The sequence below is a fragment of the Piliocolobus tephrosceles genome, chromosome 20 (genome assembly GCF_002776525.5).
Source record: "Piliocolobus tephrosceles isolate RC106 chromosome 20, ASM277652v3, whole genome shotgun sequence".
Taxonomy (NCBI): domain Eukaryota; kingdom Metazoa; phylum Chordata; class Mammalia; order Primates; family Cercopithecidae; genus Piliocolobus; species Piliocolobus tephrosceles.
The window spans coordinates 36645420-36659868 of NC_045453.1; the positions used below are offsets into that span (position 1 = coordinate 36645420).

A 14449-nucleotide genomic window follows, 5' to 3' on the forward strand; every position below is an offset into this window, starting at 1 on the left:
GGCGACAGAGTGAGACTCCGTCTCAAAAAAAAAAAAAAAAATTAAAATTAGCCAGGCGAGGTGGCGTGCACCTGTAATCCCAACTACTAGGGAGCTGAGGCAGGAGAATCGTTTGAACACAGGGGGCAGAGGTTATAGTGAGCCGAGATCATGCCGCTGCACTCCAGTCTGGGCGACAGAGACTCTTGTCTCGAAAAACAAAACACGCCGGGCGCGGTGGCTCAAGCCTGTAATCCCAGCACTTTGAGAGGCCGAGACAGGCGGATCATGAGGTCAGGAGATCGAGACCATCCTGGCTAACACGGTGAAACCCCGTCTCTACTAAAAAAATACAAAAAAAAAAAAAACTAGCCGGGCGAGGTGGCGGGCTCCTATAGTCCCAGCTACTCGGGAGGCTGAGGCAGGAGAATGGCATGAACCTGGGAGGCGGAGCTTGCAGTGAGCTGAGATCCAGCCACTGCACTCCACTGGGCAACAGAGCGAGACTCCGTCTCAAAAAAATAAAATAAAAAATAAATAAATACATACATACATAAATAAATAAATAAAAATAAAACACAAATGCAAGAGCATGCCCACCAGCACAGGTGCAGGGTAGGACGACTCCATGGGAAATCAGCACCCAGGAGGTGAACACAGCGTGAATATGAGAGCAATCTATGTTTCCCTTTCCTCGCTCCTGTGAGGAACTCCAGCAGCAGGGCTGGAGGGCACCAGCCAGCGTCCATCCTCCTCTCTGCTTTGACTTTTCACAAACCCAACGGGCAGGCTCTCTGGGTCCCAGAACCCCACAGGATGGGCATGAGCCTCCCCCCGCCCAGCCCACAGGGGCGAGTCTGGTTCCCAGAACCCCACAGGACGGGCATGAGCCCCCGCCGCCGCCCAGCCCACAGGGGCGAGTCTGAGTCCTAGAACCCCACAGGATGGGCATGAGCCCCACAAGGGGCAAGAGACGACAGCAGGTGGACAAGATGTGAGCCACCAGCCCACCAGGACCTCGGAGCCGCCACGGGGTGGGTCTCCCCAAAGAAGAGTCGAGCAGCCTTCCTCTCCCTGGCCTCACTCCAGCTCTCGTACAGAAGACACCACAGCCCCAGGCCTCCCAGCTCTGACTCCCAGAAGCAGAAGGAAGTTCTTCCGCAGGGCAGCAGGGGCCCTGGCAGGATACGACTGTCACCTCCTCTGAAAGTATTTCCAGGAAGCCCACTGTACCCACGGCCACGGGCAACGCAGAGAGCGAGAAAATCTCAGGGTGCAGAGAGGGGGCGGCCCACAGGTGACACAGACAGCTGACCCTAACCCCCAGGCCCGGCAGAGATCTGCACATGTGAGGGTCAGCTCTGAGCTGGGCAACGGGACAGCTGGCTCACCTTGCAGCCAGGTGAGCTCTACTCTGCTGAGAAGAGAGCTGCGACTGTCTGACTCTCTGCCACACGAGGATTCAGGACACAGTGGGCAGGTGAGCCATGCTGCAGGAACAAACCCCTTTCATCCAGCTCTGCCATGAATCAAAATATTGGAATCACAGCCCCTGTCATTTAGTAGCACATCGATTTCACCAACTCCCACTTTTCTACCAGGTCTAGCTCATACATTGTTCAGACCAACTACTTGCCTGGGAAAGAAAACTAAAGTAAATATAGCTCTTGACTCCAAACAGGGAAGCATTAAAATATTCAAAAGAACTGACCCTGCAAATACTGAAACAAGGCTTTAGTGCTGACCCACCAAAGAGGCGGCGATGTTTTTGTAACAAAACTCTCCCTAACAGGAAAACTCCAAATTCAGGCAAAATTTGCATCAACTTTTCCTACATAAAAAAAGAGAAGCAATGGTAAAGTACATTTGCATTTTTAGTAAAAACTAAATGAAAATCAACTTGAAATTAGAAAATTAACATTAAAATTTTTCACAAGGCCAGGCAAGGTGGCTCAGGCCTGTAATCCTAGCACTTTGGGAGACTGAGGCGGGTGGATCACAAGGTCAGGAGATTGAGACCATCCTGGCTAACATGGTGAAACCCCACCCCTACTAAAAATACAAAACATTAGCCGGGCGTGGTGGCGGGCGCCTGTAGTCCCAGTGCTTTGAGAGGTGGAGGCGGGAGAATCACGAAGTCAGGAGTTTGAAACCAGCCTGGCCAACATGGTGAAACCCCATCTCTACTAAAATACAAAAAATTAGCCGGGCATGGTGGTGCGTGCCTGTAATCCCAGTGCTTTGGGAGGTGAAGGTGGGCGAATCACGAGGTCAGGAGTTCGAGACCAGCCTGGCCAACATGTTGAAACCCCATCCCTAGTAAAAGAAATACAAAAAACTAGCCGGGCGTAGTGGCGGGCGCCTGCAGTCCCAACTACTTGGAAGGCTGAGGCGGGAGAATGGCGTGAACCTGGGAGGCGGAGGTTGCAGTGAGTCAAGACCACGCCACTGCACTCCAGCCTGGTGACAGAGCCAGACTCCATCTCAAAACAAAAAACAAAACAAAACAAAAACACAGCTGGGGCCGGGCGCGGTGGCTCAAGCCTGTAATCCCAGCACTTTGGGAGGCCGAGACGGGCGGATCACGAGGTCAGGAGATCGAGACCATCCTGGCTAACACGGTGAAACCCCGTCTCTACTAAAAAATACAAAAAAACTAGCCGGGTGACGTGGCGGGCGCCTGTAGTCCCAGCTGCTCGGGAGGCTGAGGCAGGAGAATGGCGTAAACCCGGGAGGCGGAGCTTGCAGTGAGCTGAGATCCGGCCACTGCACTCCAGCCTGGGCGACAGAGCGAGACTCCGTCTCAAAAAAAAAAACACAGCTGGGCGTGGTGGCTCACAGCTGTGTAATCCCAATACTTTGAGAGGCTGAGGCAGGCGGATCACGAGGTCAAGAGATTGAGACCATCCCAACCAATGTGGTGAAACCCCGTCTTTACTAAAAATACAAAAAATATTAGCTGGGTGATGGCGCGCACCTGTAGTGCCAGCTACTCGGAAGGCTAAAGCAGGAGAATTGCTTGAACACGGAAGGCGGAAGTTGCAGTGAGCCGAGATCGCGTCACTATACTCCACTATACTCCAGCCTGGTGACAGAGTGAGACTCCCATCTAAAAAAAAAAAAAAAAAAAAAACAGGCACAAAAATATGAAACAATCCATGTTTTAAAATACATTAAGTTGGGGCCAGGCATGGTGGCTCACACCTGTAATCCCAGCACTTTGGGAGGCCAAGGCGGGTGGATCACCTGAAGTCAGGAGTTCGAGACCAGCCTGGCCAACATGGTGAAACCCCTCTCTACTGAAAACACAAAAATTAGCCGGGTGTGGTGGTGGGAGCCTGTAATCCCCGCTATTCAGGAGGCTGAGGCAGAATAATCACTTGAACCCAGGAGGCAGAGGTTGTAGTGACCCAACACCGTGCCACTATACTCCAGCCTGGTGACAGAGCGAGACTCCATCTCAAAAAACAGAATAAATAGATAAATAAAATACATTAAGTTGGAAATTCCAATGTAAGCATTGTGGCTCCACACCAGAGTAGCTGCTCCCCGGCCACTGACCTGCGCGGGCGAGTCCCAGCCCTCCCGCCTCTACCTGGTTCTACTGTCGGCTCAGGCACGAGTTCAAGGTCACGAGGATGCACCCAGTCAGACCATCAGCTAGGAAACGTCACAGAACCAACAACCACAGACCTTCAGCTAGGAAACGTCACAGAACCAACAACCGATCCTTCCACAAATAAGGAGCATGAAACCAAGAGAAGAAATGCAATTTCAGGGACATCAGCACCCACATGCAGCGCGTGGCCCTCATCCCAACTCTGATTCAAGTAAAGCCACAGTGAAAATGTGCAGGCCACAGTCAAGAACACTGAGCCCAGCCCAGCATCGTGACGCTGAGGAAGTGCTGTGGGGTGCCCAGCTGTGTGTGAGCCACACACAATGAAGCCCTTGCGGGAAAACTGAGATTTGCTTTAAAATACTTGAGAGAAAAAACAGTGGGAAGGGCCGGGCACAGTGGCTCACACCTGTAATCCCAGCACTTTGGGAGGCCAAGACAGGCGGATCACAGGGTCAGAAGATCAAGACTATCCTGGCTAACATCGTGAAACCCCATCTCTACTAAAAATACAAAAAAATTAGCCGCGTGTGGCGGTGGGCGCCTGTAGTCCCAACTACTGGGGAGGCTGGGGCAGGAGAATGGCATGAACCCAGGAGGCAGAGCTTGCAGTGAGCCGAGATCACGCCACTGCACTCCAGCCTAGGCGACAGAGCGAGAATCCCTCTCAAAAAAAAAAAAAAAGAAAGAAAGAAAGAAAAAAGAAAAAACAGTGAGAGAGAGTGGGAGATATGAGTAAGACAAGAGCAGAGGACTGAGGGTTCCCGCAGCCAGGCGATGTGGACGGTCTCTAATTTTGTGTGTGTTTGAAAAGTTCCAAAATAAGTTTTTAAAAATATAATTAGGTTTTAAAATAATAATATAACTTTTACAAAACTGGGAAACTATATAATCCAGCGATGCAAATGGGGTGAGAGAGAATCTCATCTGGAAACCCACAGGCAGCCCCGCCCCTCAACAGGAGGCCCAAGACCTGCCGATACAAGGGGAGCCTGCCTCCTCCCACCCCCAGGCAAGGGTCCTCATTTGGGGGTTACCTCCCAGAGGAGTGCAGCAAGCCTGCTCCTCAGGAGTCTGACTGTGGGTGACAAGCCACAGACACAGCCATGTCCACATTGCACCATGGCCACCGCAGGCAACTTACAATGCTCTTGACACTCATCCTACTTCGGAATTAGGATATCAGACATACCATTCACAATGTTATGTGCTAAATTAAGAGTCCACATGTTACTACCTCACAAACCAAACTTTCCTGAATTTTAGCAATGATATTTCAGTAGTTACTACCCTTCATTTTCCAGGAATCTTACTGGATGCACTAAAAATGCTCTTGTGAGCTGGTCATGGTCTCACATGCCTGGGGTCCCAGCTACTCAGGAAACTGAGGCAGGAGGATAGCTTGAGCCCAGGACTTCAAGGCTGCAGTGAGCTGAGATCGCGCCACTACACTCCAGCCTGGATGACAGAGCAAGATCCTGTCTCAAAACAAACAAAACACGCTATTCTGAAAAGGGGCCACAGATCTCACCAGCTGCTGAGAAGACACAAAAGTCCGAGAGCCCAAGTCAGAGCTGGAGGCACAGGTGCAGTGGGCACGAGTGCAGGTGCAGTAGATTCCGTGGGCGCAGGTGCAGTGAGTGCAGGTGCAGTGGGCACAGGTGCAGGCGGGTGCAGGTGCAGTGGGCGCAGTGGAGGCAGTGGGCACAGGTGCAGTGGATGCAGGTACAGTGGGTGCAGGTGCAGTGGGTGCAGGTGCAGTGGGTGCAGGTCCAATGAGCAAGGCAAAGGGGGTGCGCAGAGGAGGGCCGAAGTCCTGCTTTGGATGGGGAGGCCCAAGCAGCCGTGATAACTCAGCTGCCCCTCTTGGCTCCAACTCTGCTCACCCCAACATGACTCCTTCCCACCCCCGTGTGTCTCCTCACAGGCTGGAAGGCTCACATAACCCGAGACACTCAAAGCGTCTCCCCTGTCTGCATAACCCAGCAAAGCAAGAACTCCATAAGCTGCTGTGTACCCAGGCCAGGAACCTGACCTGCCATAGGCCCAGGGCTGCGTGCACACTGGCTGAATGCGTTAGTTAACATTTTGGTGACGCTGGTTACTTGCCACCTCTGCTGTAAATAACAGCAGCGTCAAGGATACAGTGGCCACGAGAGGCGGCAGGTGCTGACGCGTGGAGAAGCCTCCGTAGAGAAGTACGTGTGGAAGACGCATCAAGAAAGCCCAAGCTCTGGTGCTGTTAAGGGCTAAAATGTGTCTGCTGAAGTCCTAAACCTGCAGCAGGTTTGTGACCTTATTTGGAAATAGGGTCTTTGCAAATATAATGAGGTTAAGATGAAGTCATAGTGGATTAGGGCGGGCCCTCACCCAATAGGACCGAATTCCTTAAAAGAAAAGGAAAAGGCCAGGCTGCGCGCGGTGGCTCATGCCTATAATCTCAGCACTTTGGAAGGTTGAGGCGAGCAGATCATCTGAGGTCAGGAGTTCGAGACCAGCCTGACCAACATGGAGAAACCCCGTCTCTACTAAAAATGCAAAATTAGCCGGGCGTGGTGGCACATGCCTGTAAACCCAGCTACTCAGGAAGGCTGAGGCAGGAGAATCATTTGAACCTGGGAGGCGGAGGTTGCATTGAGCCAAGATTGTACCACTGCACTCCAGCCTGGGCAACAAGAGCGAAACTCGATCTCAAAAAAAAAGGAAAGGGACCAGGCGCGGTGGCTCAAGCCTGTAATCCCAGCACTTTGGGAGGCCGAGACAGGCGGATCACGAGGTCAGGAGATCGAGACCATCCTGGCTAACACGGTAAAACCTCGTCTCTACTAAAAATACAAAAAACTAGCCAGGCGAGGTGGCGGGCGCCTGTTCTCCCAGCTACTCGAGAGGCTGAGGCAGGAGAATGGCGGGAACCCGGGAGGCGGAGCTTGCAGTGAGCTGAGATCCGGCCACTGCACTCCAGCCCCGGCGACAGAGTGAGACTCCGCCTCAAAAAAAAAAAAAAAAAAAGGAAAGGAAAGGAAAAGGCCAGATGTTGTGGCTCATACCTGTAATCCCAGCTCTTGGGGAGGCAGAGGCAGGAGGATCACTTGAGCCCAGCGTGGGCCACATAGGGAGACCCTATCTCTTACAAAAAGTTAAAAAGTTAGCTCAGAATCTCTGCCGCCATGGCTAGTCAGTCACAGGGGATTCAGCAGCTGCTGCAGGCCGAGAAGCGGGCAGCCGAGAAGGTGTCCGAGGCCCATAAAAAAAAGAACCGGAGGCTGAAGCAGGTCAAAGAAGCAGCTCAGGCTGAAACTGAACAGTACCGCCTGCAGAGGGAGAAAGAATTCAAGGCCAAGGAAGCTGCGGCACTGGGATCCCATGGCAATTGCAGCACTGAAGTGGAGAAGGAGACCCGGGAGAAGATGACCATCCTCCAGACCTACTTCCAGCAGAACAGGGATGAAGTCTTGGATAACCTCTTGTCTGTGACATTCGGCCAGAAATCCATGAAAACTACCTCATAAATGGATAGAAGAAGAGAGAAGCACCTGTTCTGTGGAGTGGCATTTTAGATGCCCTCATGAATATGAAGCTTTAGCACAGCTCTAGTTATATTCTTATGAAATGGCATTAAATTATTTCCATATATTATATAGTAGGTCCTTCCACTTTTTGGGCAATAGCAAATCTAGCTTTTTTGTACAGACTTACAAATTATCTAAAGATTTCATCTTTTTACCTCATATTTCTTAGGAATTTAATGGGTATATGTTGTCTTTTTGGCAAGGTATGTATGCCTTTTGGCTCAAGCAACATGTATATCACTGTTGACTTTTTCTTTCTTAGATCTAGTTTTTAAAAAAACACCACATAACTATTCTTTGAAGAAAGGAAGGGATTAAATATTTTTTTTCCCTAACACTTTCTTGAAGGTCAGGTGCTTTATCTATGAAAAAGTAGTAAATAGTTCTTTGTAACCTGTGTGAAGCAGCAGCCAGCCTTAATGTAGTCCGTTCTTGCTAATGGTTAGAACAGTGAATACTAGTGGAATTATTTGGGCTGCTTTTAGTTTCTCTTAATCAAAATTACTAGATGATAGAATTCAAGAACTTGTTACATGTTATTACTTGGTGTATCAGTAATCATTTAAAAGTAAAGACTCTGTCATGCAAAAAAACAAAACAAAACAAAAAACAAAAAAAAAGTTAGCCAGGCGTGATGGTACATGCTTGTAGTCCCACCTACTTGGGAGGCTGACGTGGGAGGATCCTTGAGTCTGGGAGAAGGAGGCTACAATGAGCCGTGCTTGTTCCACTGCACTCCAGCCTGGCCCACAGAGTGAGATCCTGTTCCAAAAAAAAAAAAGAAAAGAAAAGAAAAGAAAAAGAACAAGAGGCTGGGCACGGTGGCTCAGGCCTGTAATCCCAGCTCTTCGGGAGGCTGAGGCAGTCAGATCACCTGAGGTCAGGAGTTCGAGACCAGCCTGGGCAACATGGTGAAACCGTGTATCTACCAAAAATACAAAAATTAGTCAGGCGTGGTAGCGCATGTCTGTAATCCCAGCTACTTGGAAGGCTGAGGTGGGAGAATCGCTTAAACCTGGGAGGTGGAGGCTGCAGTGAGCTGAGATGGTGCCACTACACTCCAGCCTGGGCGGCAGAGTGAGACACTCTGTCTCAAAAAAAATAAAAAAATAAAAAAATAGAAGAAGAAGGACAAGAAAGAAGAGGAAACCTGGACACCCGCAGGGGAGACTGTGTGAAGACAGAGGTAGAGGCTGGAGCAAGGCATCTACAAGCCGAGAGGCACCAGGGACTGCGGTCAATGCCTGCAGCTGAAGAGGCAGGAGGACCTTGCCCTGGAGCCTTGGGAGGAAGGGTGGCCGCGTCCACCCCCCGATGCTGGGCGTCAGCCTCCAGCCCTGTGTCAATATGGCTCTACCGTTTTCAGCCACTCAGGCCATCGTCCTATGTGACATAGCCCCAGGCATTCGCCCAAACAGCAAGCTCACCGAGAGAGACTGCACGGCACGACGCTCTGAGTGGTGGCACTGGGGGTCTTTGCCCAGGATTCACGTGGTCCCATCTGCCAGGGCCCCTGCCTTTTGAGTCTGTAGTTTTGAGGTGCAGTGCAAGGGGCCCTTTGTAGAGCTGGACAAGGGCGCTGGGGTGAGAGCCACTGGCGCCATCCACACTGCCCCTGCCAGGTGAGGCATGCCCTTCCCACAGTCCTGCTGGACAGCACGTGGCAGAGCCACCCAGAAACCAGATGCAAAGCCCAGAAGCCCTCGGCGTAGCCCTGCATCCAAGCCACGGTCCCCTCCAGCTGGGCTGCATAAGGAGGGCCAACCCTGCGTCTTCGTAAGGAGGAGAGCAGTGCAGGGCCGCCCCGCAGGCAGCTCTGCAGAGGGAGGGTGGGCCAGACCAGCCCAGACTCCCATGGCGTGTTCTACAGCGACAGCAGCCACAGCTCCGGCCAACGCCTGGGCACTCACCATCTCTCCTGATAGTTATGTGTTCACGTCAGCGTGTCAAGAAAAGCATCACTGGCCAGGCGCAGTGGCTCATGCCTGTCCTCCCAGCACTTTAGAAGGCCGAGGTGGGCAGATCACAAGGTCAGGAGTTCGAGACTAGGCTGGCCAACATGGTGAAACCCTGTCTCTATTTAAAAACAAAATACAAAAATTAGCCAGGCGTGGTGGCGGACACCTGTAATCCCAGCTACTGGGGAGGCTGAGGCAGGAGAAACCGCTTAAAACTGGAAGGGAGAGGTTGCAGTGAGCTGAGATTGCGCCACTGCACTCCAGCCTGGGTGAAAGAGCGAAACTCCATCTCAAAGAAAAAAAAAAAAAAGAAGGCCGGGCATGGTGGCTCAAGCCTGTAATCCCCACACTTTGGGAGGCCGAGGCAGGCGGATCACGAGGTCAGGAGTTCAAGACCAGCCTGACCAACATGGTGAAACCCCGTCACAACTACAGAATACAAAAATTAGCTGGGCATGGTGACGTGCGCCTGTAATCCCAGCTACTCAGGAGGCTGAGGCAGGAGAATCGCTTGAACCCGGGAGACGGTGGTTGCAGTGAGCTGAGATCGCGCCACTGCACTCCAGCCTGGGTGACAGAGCGAGACTGTCTCAAAAGAGAAAGAGAGAAAGAGAAGAGAGAAAGAGAAAGATTAAGAGAAAGAGCAGAGCACCACTAAGACACCAACTCATGACTTCCTGGATACACTTCCTTCTTAAGACAAGGCAAAAATCAGGTGAGGTAAAAAGTGAGGTTGTTATCAATATAAAGCGAACAGAGAGAGCACCCAGGACGCTAATGGATGCTGCCTGCCGGCTTTGCTCCCCTCAGAAGCGCATCCCGAGGAAGATAAGCCAGCCCTCGCCAGGGTGCAGGTGTGTGTCTCACTCCCACCCTTCCTGACCCTGAATCTCAGGCTCGCCTGGAGGCGTACATGATCACAACTCTGCTTCTGTGAGGGCTCTGCCATGGGCCCTCGACCCAGCCTCACACAGACACAGGGTCCTACAAACAATGGGACCTTCTACCCTCCCTTCTCCCACGGTCTCTGGCAATTTCCACACTGAAGAAAGCAAAAACACAACAGTGCCCCAGGGGCCAGACCAGAGGCAAACGGATTTAAAAGACCACTTCTCGGCCTCCCTGAATGGTACTGCAATCTCTGGTGAAATCCAGTGAGCAGCCGTGAAAATGGCTTTAACTAAATGGGGTATCAGAGTGAGTGCCACCTCGTAACTCCCTGCCTCACTCAGCCGACAAGTAAGAAAAGCAACTGGGACGCTCGGAGCACTGACAGCCACTTTATCAGTCTTGGGACATGCATTTCACCATCCAGCAGAGGGTGTCTGCTAATGATTTCCGAAAAGTTCTTCAAAACACTCTGAAGTTAAAGAACAAGTCTACATACAAACTAAAATAAAAGCAATAAAATACTATAGATGTGTTGCCATATATCACTGTAGGTAACAAAACATAACCATTTCCTCAAGCAAAAACATGCAAACTCCCAATGTATGATGTTACCAATGTATAACGTATAACCAAGAAAAGAAAGCAAAAGTCACAAAAATAGTAAATAGGCACACTTTTTTTTTTCCTTTGAGACGGAGTCTCCCTCTGTCGCCCAGGCTGGAGTGCAGTGGCGCGATCTCGGCTCACTGAAAGCTTTGCCTCCTGGGTTCACGCCATTCTCCTGCCTCAGCCTCCCGAGTAGCTGGGACTACAGGCACCCACCACCACGCCCGGCTAATTTTTTGTATTTCTAGTAGAGACAGGGTTTCACCGTGTTAGCCAGGATGGTCTCGATCTCCCGACCTCGTGATCCGCCTGTCTCGGCCTTCCAAAGTGCTGGGATCACGGGCATAAGAAACTGCGCCCGGCCTTCTTTTTTCTTTTGTTTTTTGTTTTTTTTTTTGAGACAGAGTGCCCAGAGCTGGAGTGCAGTGGTGCAATCTTGGCTCACTGCAAGATCTGCCTGCCGGGTTCATGCCATTCTCCCACCTCAGCCTCCTGAGTAGCTGGGACTACAGACACCCACCACCACACCCAGCTAATTTTGATTTTTTTGTATTTTTAATACAGACAGAGTTTCACTGTGTTAGCCAGGATAGTCTAAATCTCCTGACCTCGTGATCTGCCCGCCTCAGCCTACCAAAGTGCTAGGATTACAGGCGTGAGACACCGCGCCCGGCCAATGTAAACAGGCACGCTTTTTAAGAAGTATATTATTATTATTATTGTTCGAGACAGAGTTTCACTCTTGTTGCCCAAGCTGGAGTGCAGTGGTGCAATCTCGGCTCACACAATCTCTGCCTTCTGGGTTCAAGCGATTCTCCTGCCTCAGCCTCCCTAGTAGATGGATTACGGGCATGCGCCAACACGCCTGGCTAATTTTGTATTTTTGGTAGAGACAGGGTTTGCCATATTGGTCAGGCTGACTCGAACTCCCGACCTCAGGTGATCCGCCCACCTGGGCCTCCCAAAGTGCTGGGATTACAGGCGTGAGCCACTGCGCCCAGCCTATTTATTATTTTTTTAGATGGAGCCTCACACTGTTGCCCAGGCTGGAGTGCCATGGCGCAATCTCAGCTCACTGCAACCTCTGCTTCCCAGGTTCAAGCGATTCTCCTGCCTGAGCCTCCCAAATAGCTGGGTCTACAGGTGTCTGCCACCATGCATGGCTAATTTTTTTTTTTTTTTTTTAGATGGAGTTTTGCTCTTGTCCCCCAGGCTGGAGTGCAATGGCGCGATCTTGGCTTACTGCAGCCTCCGCCTCCCGGGTTCAAGATATTCTCCTGCCTCAGCCTGCCAAATAGCTGTGATTACAGGCACGCGCCACCACGCCCAGCTAATTTTTGTATTTTTCGTAGAGATGGGGTTTCACCATGTTGGCCAGGATGATCTCAATCTCTTGACCTCGTGATCCACCTCAGCCTCCCTAAGTATTATAGGCATGAGCCACTGTGCCTGGCCTTTTATTATTATTATTATTTTTTAAGTAGAGATGGGGCTTCACTATGTTGGCCAAGCTGGTCTCAAACTCCTGACCTCAGGTGATCCACCCACCTCGGCCTCCCAAAGTGCTGGGATTACAGGCCTGAGTCACTGTGCCTGGCCATTATATTACTATTAATATTTTTCATTTTAGAGAAGGTCTTGCTGTGTTGCCCAGGATGGCCTTAAACTCCTGGGCTCAAACGATCCACCTGCTTTTTTTTTTTTTTTTTCCCCCTGAGACGGAGTTTCCCTCTTGTTGCCCAGGCTGGAGTGCAATGGCATGATCTCGGCTCACTGCAACCTCCGCCTCCCAAGTTCAAGTGATTCTCCTAACTCGGCTTCCCGAGTAGCTGGGATTACAGGTGTGTGCCACCACACCCAACTAATTTTTGGGGGGTTTTTTGTATTTTTAGTAGAAATGGGGTTTCACCATGTCGGCCAGGCTAGTCTCGAACTCCTGACCTCAGGTGATCCACCCGCCTCGGCCTCCCAAAGTGCTGGGATTGCAGGCGTGAGCTACCATGCCTGGGCCAGGCTCGCTTTTAATAATGTGATGCTAAACAGAAATACTTAAAGTACAGAGTGACATTAACCTGAAATGTTTCATTCACTTTGGACAAAAACAACAGCCACTGTTTAGGAAGCACCGAGACAGTTTTAAATATCCTGACTCCCTTAGTTTCCCTTCAGAAATAAAAACCTTTGTGATATCACTAACAGTTCTCAGAGCACAAGGCTGTCCCGCAGCCTGCCCCAAGCACTTACTCACCAGGAAAACCCAGCCAGTCACTCAGCACACTGCGAGAACTTACACCTTTAACTTCCTCTATCTAAGAAGCTTTTTGCAGGAAAAATTACCATCTGTGCTTTTACTCAATAGTGAGTTCTTACCGTTAACATTTTAGAAACATGAACACAGCCCTGATCAAGCGGAACCGATACACTCCCGAAACAGGCAGAAAATCCGACACACACTTGCAACACCAGCCAGCAAAGCTGCACTCACAGTGTCAGAGGACTGGAGGTGGCTGGGAGAACTGGGAGTAAACGACGGGGCACATGTCCAGCCTTCCTGAGTTCCAGCGCCCTGAATTAACCCAGCAGCACACCCATGGGGAGATGGGCACTTTTGTATGTGACACGGGCCCCCCGTGAGAAACGCGTGGGGTGCTCTCCCAAGAGCTGACACGTGTACACGCGTGCAAAACCCAGCCCTGGGACTGAGGGGCTCTAGGCCCTGACAGAGGAGCACAGGAGGCCTGTTCCATTTCAGTACAATGGGTTCCGTGACTGACCAGGGCTGGGCTCAGTCCTACACCAGACTGACAGCTTCCTCACCCTCCCACGCTTGGGTTTGAAGACATGTCCACAGGAAGACGCACCATCAGCGAACGGCTGCTGTTAGGAGAAACAGGAACAGCACCGACCACACGGCGAGCGCGGGACACGGCCAACGCGGCGAGCACAAAAACACAAGAGTGGAGCCTGGCCGGGCGTGGTGGCTCAAGCCTGTAATCCCAGCACTTTGGGAGGCCAAGACGGGCGGATCACAAGGTCAGGAGATCGAGACCATCCTGGCTAACAAGGTGAAACCCCGTCTCTACTAAAAATACAAAAACTAGCCAGGCGAGGTGGCGGGCGCCTGTAGTCTCAGCTACTCGGGAAGCTGAGGCAGGAGAATGGCATAAACCCGGGAGGCGGAGCTTGCAGTGAGCTGAGATCTGGCCACTGCACTCCAGCCTGGGCAACAGAGCGAGACTCCGTCTCAAAAAAAAAAAAAAAAAAGAGTGGAGCCTACGGTGAGTCTCGGAATTCCAGACCACGGGCCAGGTGCGCTATGGCTCACGCCTATCATCCCAGCACTTTGGGAGGGTAAAGCACGATGAATGCTTGAGCCCAGGAGTTTGAGACCAGCCTGGGCAACACAGTGAGACCCTGTCTGTACAAAACATGTTTTAAAAATGGAAACAATGGCCGGGCGCGGTGGCTCAAGCCTGTAATCCCAGCACTTTGGGAGGCCGAGACGGGCGGATCACGAGGTCAAGAGATGGAGACCATCCTGGCTAACACTGTGAAACCCCGTCTCTACTAAAAAATACAAAAACTAGCCGGGTGACGAGGCAGGCGCCTGTAGTCCCAGCTACTCGGGAGGCTGAGGCAGGAGAATGGCGTGGGCCCGGGAGGCGGAGCTTGCAGTGAGCTGAGATCCGGCCACTGCACTCCAGCCTGGGCGGCAGAGCAAGACTCCATCTCAAAAAAAAAAAAAAAAAAAAAGGGAAACAAAAGGTTGGGCGCAGTGGCACACGCCTGTCACCCCAGCACTTTGGGCCGAGGCAGGTGGACCACTT

The 14449-nt window shown here is 51.4% G+C and overlaps 1 long non-coding RNA gene and 1 pseudogene across 2 annotated transcripts in view; both read left to right on the forward strand.

Moving 5' to 3' along the window:
- The window catches only part of LOC113219747, a 21645-nt gene extending 8057 nt beyond the window's left edge, over positions 1-13588 (forward strand). The window contains exons 2-3 of the long non-coding RNA XR_003306724.1: positions 11644-11765; positions 13007-13588. This is a non-coding gene — a long non-coding RNA (uncharacterized LOC113219747). The remainder of the gene's footprint in view (positions 1-11643; positions 11766-13006) is intronic.
- LOC111520516 lies at positions 6754-7760 on the forward strand (annotated as a pseudogene). Its single transcript, XR_002724695.1, has one exon. The product of XR_002724695.1 is annotated as a V-type proton ATPase subunit G 1 pseudogene (transcript).
- Positions 13589-14449: the final 861 nt, after the last annotated feature.